The sequence below is a fragment of the Protomyctophum parallelum genome (genome assembly GCF_964188405.1).
Source record: "Protomyctophum parallelum genome assembly, chromosome: 14".
Classification (NCBI taxonomy): Eukaryota; Metazoa; Chordata; class Actinopteri; order Myctophiformes; family Myctophidae; genus Protomyctophum; species Protomyctophum parallelum.
In genome coordinates, this window is record NC_139709.1 from 33,527,101 (window position 1) to 33,537,709 (window position 10,609).

The window sequence follows — 10,609 nt, forward strand, 5'->3', positions numbered from 1 at the left end:
TTGCGCTCTGCCGACCCGTCGTCTTCTCCTGCTGGGTGAATGGCCTTCCAGCCTGTTTCTAGACGTAATATATATTATATTTTAATACCAAGCAACGAATTGATCCTTAATTGTGATTTAAATTCCCGAACGTGAATGTTGTGTTAAATATTTCTGTATAAAACCAAACACTCACCTACAATTTTGTTTTTACTGCAAAATCTATTTACTTTAGTTGCTCAATAACGAAGTAAAGTTGAGAATAATAAAGCGTTATACAAAAACACCTATATGTGCTATCATGCAGGACCGTATAAGTTTCTGCCCTTGCATCGCAATGCTACAAAAGGGAATGGACCAGATTTCAAGGGATACCTGTTCATCGATTCGATTGTTTTTGGATAAGGGATGGGTATAGGGGGGGGGGGGGGGGGCTGGACTGGACAGAATCTATCAGTTATACCATCTCTTCCATCAAAAGAGGGAGTGTGAATGAGCTACGCAGGGTTCTGCAACGGTGCAACCTTTTTGAAACCAAGTCAAGTGCCATGTTTTTACATTTTTAGATATAGTCAGTGTGCCGTGTCAACATAAACACCACATCAATATCCACAAACGTAACCTTTTCCCTTTTTAATGTTTTTCTTTCACTTTGTTATACTGATCATTAGACTCAGAGCAATAACCTCACCTATCTCCCAGACTCCCTCCCCAGTCAGAGTTCAGAGTTTTAATGAATGTAGAATTATGTGCAGGGTGTAATTTACATAATTCAAATGTGAGGGATGGTGTTATTTATAAATCAAAAATCCTCTCTCACACTTATGCTTTGTGCGTGCGCCAGTGATCAGCCTCCTTTGTGCCAATGTTGGCAACAGTGCCAAAGGTTGCCATACCTCCGAGCTAAGGTATTAATTCACGCATGGGCTTGCAATTAACTAACTCTTGCTGCCCAAAATACCTTATTTAAAGTAGCTTACAAAATAATTATGCGAGTCGAGAAACAAAAGACGATAGACAAGGTAATTCATGTCTTGAAAATGTGTTTAATAATTTAAAGCCATTTATTGTATTTACTTTTTTATGTTGGGATGACACACCATGCAGTCCCTATGATGATTGGTATTACATTTTAAAAACCGAACAAATGGAGCATGACTTTGTCTAAATGTCTTCATAACTCTTTGTCAAAGGGCTAATTAGGTACATAAAGGATAAAGGATATAGTATGTTATCCCACCTCAGCTCCCCTTGTCCAATTTATCATCTGGAGACAATCTATATAAGGCCACTCAGCGAAAGGAGGGAGTGCAGTGGGAGATGGCAGATAAAGGAGTCTTTACTCTTCACACAAACAATCACTGATGAAATGTCTAAATAACGCTGAATGCCAATACAATTATAGGAATATGTGAGTGTGAGATCACTTCATTGATTGGTGACAGAAATGTGGCATCAGAGGTAGGCCTATATGCATCTGTGCATTGTGGTGATCAGTGTGTTTTGTAGCGATTGCACTTAATGTATGCAGGAACAGATTTTTCGGCAAGCAACATTTTTCAGTAGCCTGTCCCTCAATCTATTTTTAAAATTGATTGAAGCACTTGCAGGTCCAGTTGAGAGGGGGATGAAGATTGCACTGTCTAGTAATACTGTGTGTAGATTTGGGTTAATTATTCAACATCGGTCCGAGACTTTCAGCTCTCACTGGACCAGTGGACTGGTTCGCAGCCGAGGGTGTACAGTGGCTGCATGGGATGAGGATCAGCATCTCCAAATCTGAGACCATGGTTCTCAGCAGGAAACCGATTGATTGTGCAGTCCAAGTATAGGGAATGAGACATTGCTCCAAGTGAAGGAGTTTAAGTATCTCGGGGTCTTGTGAGGGGAGGACGGAGAAGGAGATCAGCCGGGGGCAGTATTGCAGTCGCTGTACCCCACTGTTGTGACGAAAAGAGAGCTGAGCCAGAAGGCAAAGCTCTGTGTCTACCGAGCAATCTTCATTCCTACTCTCTCGCCTATGATCATGAAGTGTGGCTCATGACCGAAAGAATAAGGACGGAGACCCCGGGGCAGACCAAGGATCAGATGGAGGGACCATATCTCCAAAATGGTCTGGTTAATCACTAACGTTGCTTCTGGAGAGGGAAGTCTGGAGCTCCCCGGATGGAGCTGTTGCTCCCGCGACCCGACTACGGATAAGCGGTTGAAGATGGATGGATGGACAGGACACCAAATAGTTCCGTTTCCAAAATAGCATATTACTACATTCACAGTGAGTTGAAATTAATTAATTCTTCACAAAACAGTCATACAGTAGCAGCTCGGGGCCTCTGCAGCATGGCTGCTAAGCTAACTGCTTAGGAGGACATTACTATACACCAAACATTGTGGAGACACACACGGCCAAACTATTCCACTATCAAAATGGGGACTGCCAGTAAGTCCTACCTCCCGTTAGTCCGACCTACGTGGCTGGTTAAGACTGAGGCATGGCCGGTTACTTATGAGGTTAGGGTAGGGTACCCCTAGGTTATATACTACTGCATGTGTCTAAGTTAACAGACTTTAAGATATCTCACCTCAACAACACAGTTAAACACATAATGACACGTTTCTGCCCAGCCTGCATCATTCACCATGCAGGATGTCCTCGTTGATTGACACACAATGAGTATTTCAGTAGAAAAAGACACTACATAAAACCATTATGACAAAATGAAATACACTTATACATTATCTTTTTGACTATATACTAGACGTGGCTGTGCCCGTTGGCCACCGGCCTACTTGGAAACGATGCAAGTTGGGAACCTAGTATGCAATACCCATTGTCAAAGCACCCGTTTTAACAGTCTGTCTGTGTACCTTTTGTCTCTGTAAAGTTGGCCGATTGGTCAAGGCTCCAAAAAAAGTCCAGAGATTCAAAGTTTGTTCATTTTCTCCCAAACGAATCCTCCAACAGCAATTACAGTGCAGTATAAATAGTGAAGGCCTTAAATAACAAATCAAAACAAAACTTTACCAAACATATCAAAAATGAAACTAATACTTGACAGCAAACTAACCTAAAGAAAATAACCTAGGAACTGAAGATACTGTTTAACAGGCAACACCTTTGCAAGACAAGGGCCCTGGAAGCTCTCCCCTAGGTGCTTACAGCTTGTTGCTCCAAGCCCAACTAACTAACTGAATGCCCCTGCAGTCTCCCTGTTATAGGGAGTGGATCCTACCACATGGCATGCAATCAATTAACAGTCATTAGCCCAGCTATACCTTCTCAGAGCCTATGACTAACCTCACCTTTAAAAGATGTTGTACAACATAATATAAGTTACATTTCTCACCCAACATTATATTCAACAGACTACTAAAATATTGCTCTTAAATACAGACAGACAACACACCCCTCCTCCTCTACAATACTTGGCACCCTCCACTTTAGAGAGGCGTGCCCGCACTGGTGAGGTGAGGTGGTCAAATCAATCAATAAACAGAACACTTCAAACATTAAAATGCATTGGGAAATACCAGGATGTACCACTGTCCATTTCCCAAAGCCGGCCGGCAATGTCAGTCAAATGGAAGCTGCTGTGTACCTCGAAGTGTACATTGTCCTATATGTGTATAGGGCAGAGCTGCACCCGTGACAGTCTCCATATATGGAGATCTCTGTATGTGTTTGTCTGCCTATGTCTGAAGAGTGCAAACTGACTGTGAAAAGTGGACTGGTTAAGTAATCAAATGGCAGGTGATTGCCATGGCAATCAGTAGAGTAGGAATACATTATAATGAAATAAACAACGAAACTAGATAAAGTGCCCCTCTGAGCACAGGTCTCCACCAGGGCAGGTCAGGTTGTGGCCTCCTGGTGGCGCTATAATAGACCAATGTGAAAAGGGTGCCATTTCTCCTTACGCCTTGGATGACAATTGGATGATTTGAGGCATTTTGTTCAAAAAATGTGTTAGGCTTATCCTACATTGCAGTAAATGAGATATGTATATAAACTGTAGTATATTGGCCTAGTTAAGAGAGAAGCTTGATCGAAGCTTCTGATAATTTTTTGATGACGGTACCCAGTGTGACCTTGTAACCTTGTTGTATATCCGAGTGTCTTGTTTACTAGAACATATTGAGGACCATAATGAACTGTGTAAAGCACGGTGGCGGCGTGTTGTTGCAAGGTGTGAGTGATGACAGGATAATTGCTGCCGTCAAGGACAGGTGATGATATGATCACGTATGCAGAGCATGGCACTCTGGGTCGATGATGGCACCATGCTGCTCTGTGGAAGGAGGAGGAGGAAGGAACAACACAGTGTTTGTTGTAGTTTGATTAGAAGGCAACCGTGTGTCCCCGTGGTTTTAAACCTTTTTCATATCAAGGCCCATTATTTATTCAGCACGAGTCACGACGGACGGACGGACGGACGGACGGACGGACGGACGGACGGACGGACAGACAGACAGACAGACAGACAGACAGACAGACAGACAGACAGAGCCCTTTATTGTGAGCACTTTGCACCGATCAAAAAATGGGAGACTACAGCAGTAATGTTGAACGTATACAGGCCTACCACTAATAACACAAATATAATATAATATAATGTAATATAATATAATATAATATAATGTTGAACGTATACAGGCCTACCACTAATAACACAAATATAATATAATATAATGTAATATAATATAATATAATGTTGAACGTATACAGGCCTACCACTAATAACACAAATATAATAGTGGGGAAATCAGTCAGAAATCTGTGATATATAGTCAATGCATGGATGTGGGGGAAAGTGTAATGTATAAGGTGTACGAATAAACAAAACAACCAAACGCTGATGCTTGCTGGTATAGGAGAGAGTTTGCCAGATTGGCAGATTGACCTCTATACTCCTTCACAGGGACACAAACACTCATGCATGCAAAAACGAAAGGGGTCATCACACTACAAAACGGCCCTTTCAGATTCCATTTGTACAGAGTTGAATTAACATTCGGGACTGTACTGTGAAGTGTTCCATATTGTCATATAGCTGTGAGTCAGTGAACAGCTGCCAGTCAGTCTCAACCCAGCCTCCTGTTTGGCAGAGACCTTCCAGTGACTCAGACTTTGAACATACGAGCTGGAGAGATGAACTATATTCTCCCTCATGGACAAGAAGTGGCAGCTTGTATTTGTAACTTTTGACAGTATTATATGCAAAGTGAACTTGAGCTCATTTTATGCATCCATGTTGTGTAGTCAAGTATAGAAGGGGGGGGAAATCACACCCGTGTGTGAAGTCATCGTCTTCAATGTTTGTGTCACGACTCACACAAATTTTTTTCGCACAAACAACCCAAACTACCCGATGGCTGTTCACTATCAGGAAAAAGGGCATGGGAGCCCCTCCTCTCTGAAAGCTACAGCAATAGAAGCTATTCAAAGCGACATCAGAGGTGGTGACAAACTTAACAAACTGCTCCAAAGAGAAACATATTGGATAGTTACTCTAAAAGCCACAACGTTTCCTGGCCTTAATGATGAAGTTGATTTCCTGCCTTTCCTCTGATGGTCCTGCATTTATATATTTATATTTTGAGATGTGGGTTACTATCTAAATGTAAATATTTACTTTATATTTTATTTATTTTTCCCTCTGTTTTTCCCATTTATTGTCTTTTTCTTTTCACTTGGTGCTGGTCACTTTGGGTGCTTTGTTATTATCTTTTGATTTATTGAACATCTTTGATGTATAATCAACATGATATATATATATATACAACACAATAATGTAACTAAAATAATTTATATGACAATGAAATAATATTGATGTAATGCTATGATTGAGTCACACCCACCACCTGGCTGTATTTAAGGGTGACTAATCAGCCAAGCTGACAGATAGACCCTGACAAAGACCTTCTGGTCGAAACGCGTTGGTCCTGTTATTTATTTGCCTTGCTCATTTCCAAATAAATTATTTAATATTTCACCAAAGACGGAGTGCCTTGGATTCTTTTCTTTTCAAGTCTGCAATTCACATGTTTGTGTTTACACAATGTCAATGGCATTTAATGTTTGTTTAGGACAAAGTTTGTGTTTGCACTCTGGGGCGGTCGTGGCTCAGGGGTAGAGTGCCTGGATGGCAACCGTAAGGTTGCCAGTTCGAACCCGGGCTCCCCCAGAGTTACTGTCGAAGTGTCCTTGAGCAAGACACTGAACCCCTAATTGCTCCCGATGTGCTAGTTGGTGCCTTGCATGGTTTCCGTTGCCATCGGTGTATGAATGTGTGTGTGAATGGGTGAATGTAATGCACAATCTCTGTAAAGCGCTTTGGATAAAGGCGCTATATAAAATGCACCATTTACCACTCACACTAAATGCTGGACATAAAAATATATTACAAACACACCAGCATTCTTCCACAAACAAGTAAAACAGACTGCTGTAATAAGGTCAGAGTAATAATAGCAAGGGAATGGCGACATTAGCGTTGACTCCCATTGTAACAACGGAATGTGGAAGTGCTCATTCGTCATTCTATTTCAATGGGATAATTTCAGCCACAGGAGCAATGTTTGGAACTATAGCCCATAGGCACCCGCTTTGCGGCGAGATCAAAGCGTGATGCTACTCTCCTATACTCTACACTCTGGTTCAGGTGTGCCTCATTGGCAACTTTGACAGCTGCTGAAAGTTAACAACCTATATAAGGCACCATTTTCTAAATTGTCAAACTAGGGTTTTCTTTATGATTCTGAATCCATTCCAAGCATTAGTTTTGCACGAAAACCACTCTTTGGGCTAAATTCGGCAATAGCCACTTGCGCAAATGTGGCCAAATGTGATGACGTCATCAAATGTGATGACCTCATCACATTTGTGATGACCGTTTTCAGCCCAAGGAGTGTCTTTCGTGCAAAACAAATGCTCACAATGGATATATATTAATATTAATGTATATTGACGCATGGTCAAATCTGTCCCAACTCGTCACTTAATTCTTTGACACCGGTGCTGAATCAGTCACTCCGGGGCCACGGCCTTAATGGGGCAGTATGGAAGGCAGCACCTGGAAAGACACACAGGATAGACAAGAGACAACACACCACATGACACTCAGATAAGAAGAGGGAGCTAACAGTTTAGTCCTGTGGGTGGCAAAGGAAGGTGCAATCACACCACCCACTCAAAGCGTGTCCTTTATGACAATGAAGAGTGCGAGAAACTGTCTTTAAAATAAATACAATTGTGATACAAGTTGAAAAATAAATAGATAAATCACTCACTTTCTCAAATGGTTGTTGTCATCATCCATGGACTGGCCCTGAAACCTGTGCCGTCCTTTCAGCAACTTGGTACAGGCTAACAAGAAGGCATTTATCTATTGAAACAAGGGAATGTATACAGACCACTGAAGTGGCTGCTTGGAATTATTAACAAAACCAAAGCTCCTACACAACAACAACAACAACAAATATATTGATTTTCATGGAGATGCCAATTGACGTTGCGTTTGCTGATGGCACGAGAGGGTGGAACTGTCACAGAGTTCTGCCAATGAGATTGAGCGGTCACAAGGGGCTTAGTGGCAAATCACATCGAGAAGCGTACACACACTGAGGGCCATGGAGGCCGATCGATGCCTCTAGTCTGGGATTGATTAATTACCCCAACAAACAGTGCGAGGGTACGAGAGCCGTGGAGAAACCAGATCAGAACAAGATGTATCACCCCATAGCGATCTAGCTGCTTCACTATACTCACTCTTGCTCTTCTTATCTCTTATACTCTTCTCCCTCTCTGTCGTGTGTGCAGTGTGGAAACATGTATCAAAGAGAGAGCCTCTTGCAGTGTAGCTTCTGTAATTACCCTGGAAGAAGTGTAGACATGATTGTGAGTCAGTGGTTTTCAAACCTTTTGCCCATTAAGGCACACTAAAGGAAGTCTAGGGCACACATGTGTGATGTTGTAGATTTGCTGTATTTGCAAATCTGGAAAAAAATATATATAATTATAATAATAAATAAATAAATAAATAAATAACATCTTGCCTATGACATGTCCAAAATATGGACACCTGGTTGAAAACTGGTATAGAATTTGCCTCTATATGTTGTATATATTTTACAAATAATAAAGTGGTCTTCACAAAATCCCAAGGCAAGCACACCTGAGCTCGTCTCATGGCACACTCACCAGTGTGGCTAGTCGGCACACTGTTTGCGGCATTGTCTTTTACAATATTATGGATCCCTGGCCATTTCCCCCCAAAAAGTGCCCGTTTGGTTTTCCTCCTCATTATGTAGTATGTGATCTTTCAAACCGGAAGACGTTTTGTGGACGTCACAGAAGAGAAAATGGGAGAGGTTTGCATGATGAGACCGACGTGAATCCTCATCCTCACTGCCACCAGGACAAAATCAGAATGAAATGTAGGCAAATTCACAAAATACATGGAAAGGGAGTGGAATTTGTTTCCCTCTGTACTCGGGGCTGCAATTACGTTGCAACAAACTGCAAATTAGTGTTTCACACACTGATTGCAGCAACAGAGTGCACAGGGGTTTGGTTGAACTGTAAGCAGCAGCTTACACTTTTCATCACATATATACCTTCAAGAGAACAACAGAGTTGTTGATTGCAGATGTAAATGGCTGGCCACTGCAGGGGAGTTGCTTATTGTTGGCAGTACTATATGTCACTTCCACTCTTAGTATATCTTAATTACATTACAGAGAGAAGTTAGAGGTAACATTAAGTATAATGGTAAATGGTAAATTTATATAGCGCCTTTATCCAAGGCGCTTTACAGAGATTGTGCATTACATTCACCCACACATTCATACACCGATGGCAGCGGAAACCATGCAAGGCACCAACTAGCACATCGGGAGCAATTAGGGGTTCAGTGTCTTGCTCAACAACACTTCGACAGTAACTCTGGGGGAGCCCGGGTTCGAACTGGCAACCTTGCGGTTACCATCCAGGCACTCTACCCCTGAGCCACCACCACCGCCATAGGTGACCTATGTATACTTTAATGTTATTATCTCTAAGGTCACATAGTATTTTTTTAAATACCTGATTTAGCCCAACTTGTTGTAAGAAGCGTGAGGTTGGTCACAGACAGCACAAAAAAAGAAAATAAATAAATCTTGATTTTGATAGAAGAAAACATAGTCTACTGTATATTCAAATAGTTTATTAATCAGGCCATATCCACATTCAAGAATCTTTCATGTGTTATTCTCTGTTGCCACAGACTGTTGTGTAGCCTTTATGTTATGTATCTTAAATTGTGATTTCCCATTGACTTTGGGATATGAGACATTGGAGCTGAAAATGTTTCATTAGGAGTTGTGAGTGATGTATTCTCCCCCCCCCCCCAGTGTGGCCAATTTGACATTTTTGGTGACACCACATTCCTCCATTTGTCTGCTAAATGCCGTCCAGAATCTGGACATCTGTTGAATCACATTCTAATTTCTATGGCCAGTTGGTCTGCATGCAGTCATGGACTTGTGCACACACACATGCCCTCCCACATGTAGGCAGTATATGAATGCACAGTTGCACACAAGCATAATTAACCCAATACTGTTCATTTTATTGACTGTTGTGCAAAAAAATGATAGCATTCCTTTTTTTTTGCAGTCATCAAGATTATATAAGAATAGATTATTAAGACAACCGGAGTAACACTTGGGACACCTGTCCCTCAACTCATCCTAAGTAATGATGACCTCAATTGAAACAGGGGGGGAAATAAACAAGCGCACCTAATTAAGTTAAGGCGAAGGCGACTGTAACGTGGAAGTACGTCATGTTGAGAAAGTGAATGGCTGAGGGGCTTCAGTGGAGACAAAGCACGGTTTAATTAGGATTCGGAAACCCCTTTGTCAAAGATAATTAAAGCTGACAGCCGCTGTGAGGAGCAGGGAAGGAGAGAACATATAACCTCTTCAAGGTACAAGCACTTTAATAGGCAGCAGTGTCATCCTGGAATCTTCAAGTCTGTCAGTTTTGCTTCTAGTCCGGCAGCCAAGTGGGAAATTTGGTATATCCTTTTTTTTTATTGGCCTAAAATATTGTCTATATACATATTCATGAATCCACTTGCTGAACGGCTGTCAGTATTGAGCATTTTCTTTTACTAGAGCGGTGCCCGTTGGAGCCTCTACAGCAGTGCCCGTTGGAGCCTCTACAGCGGTGCCCGTTGGGCACTGGCCTACTTGGAACAATGCAAGATGGAAACGCATGCATGCCCCACCCAGATATGATGTCTGTGTCCCTTTTATGCCCATATATGGAGTTCTTTTTTCAGCCGCATGCCCAAATATGGAGTATATACGCAGACGTCATGATGATGTCAGAACAGGCCAGCTCCATATATGGACATTGGGCAGGGGCCCTGTCCAGAGTCCAGGCCTTTTTGGGGAGGTTCTGGACAACCGCGGGTCCAACCGACTCAACACCCTGTGGGGGTGCTTGTCGAAGTAGCAGGTGTGGCGAACGGTTCCCGAGTTACGTGGATTACAGACGTACAGAGACTTGGTGCATTCATAGTTAGATAGGGGATATACAGTATGTGACCATACCATTAGCATCCTATATACGTTTTTCAAA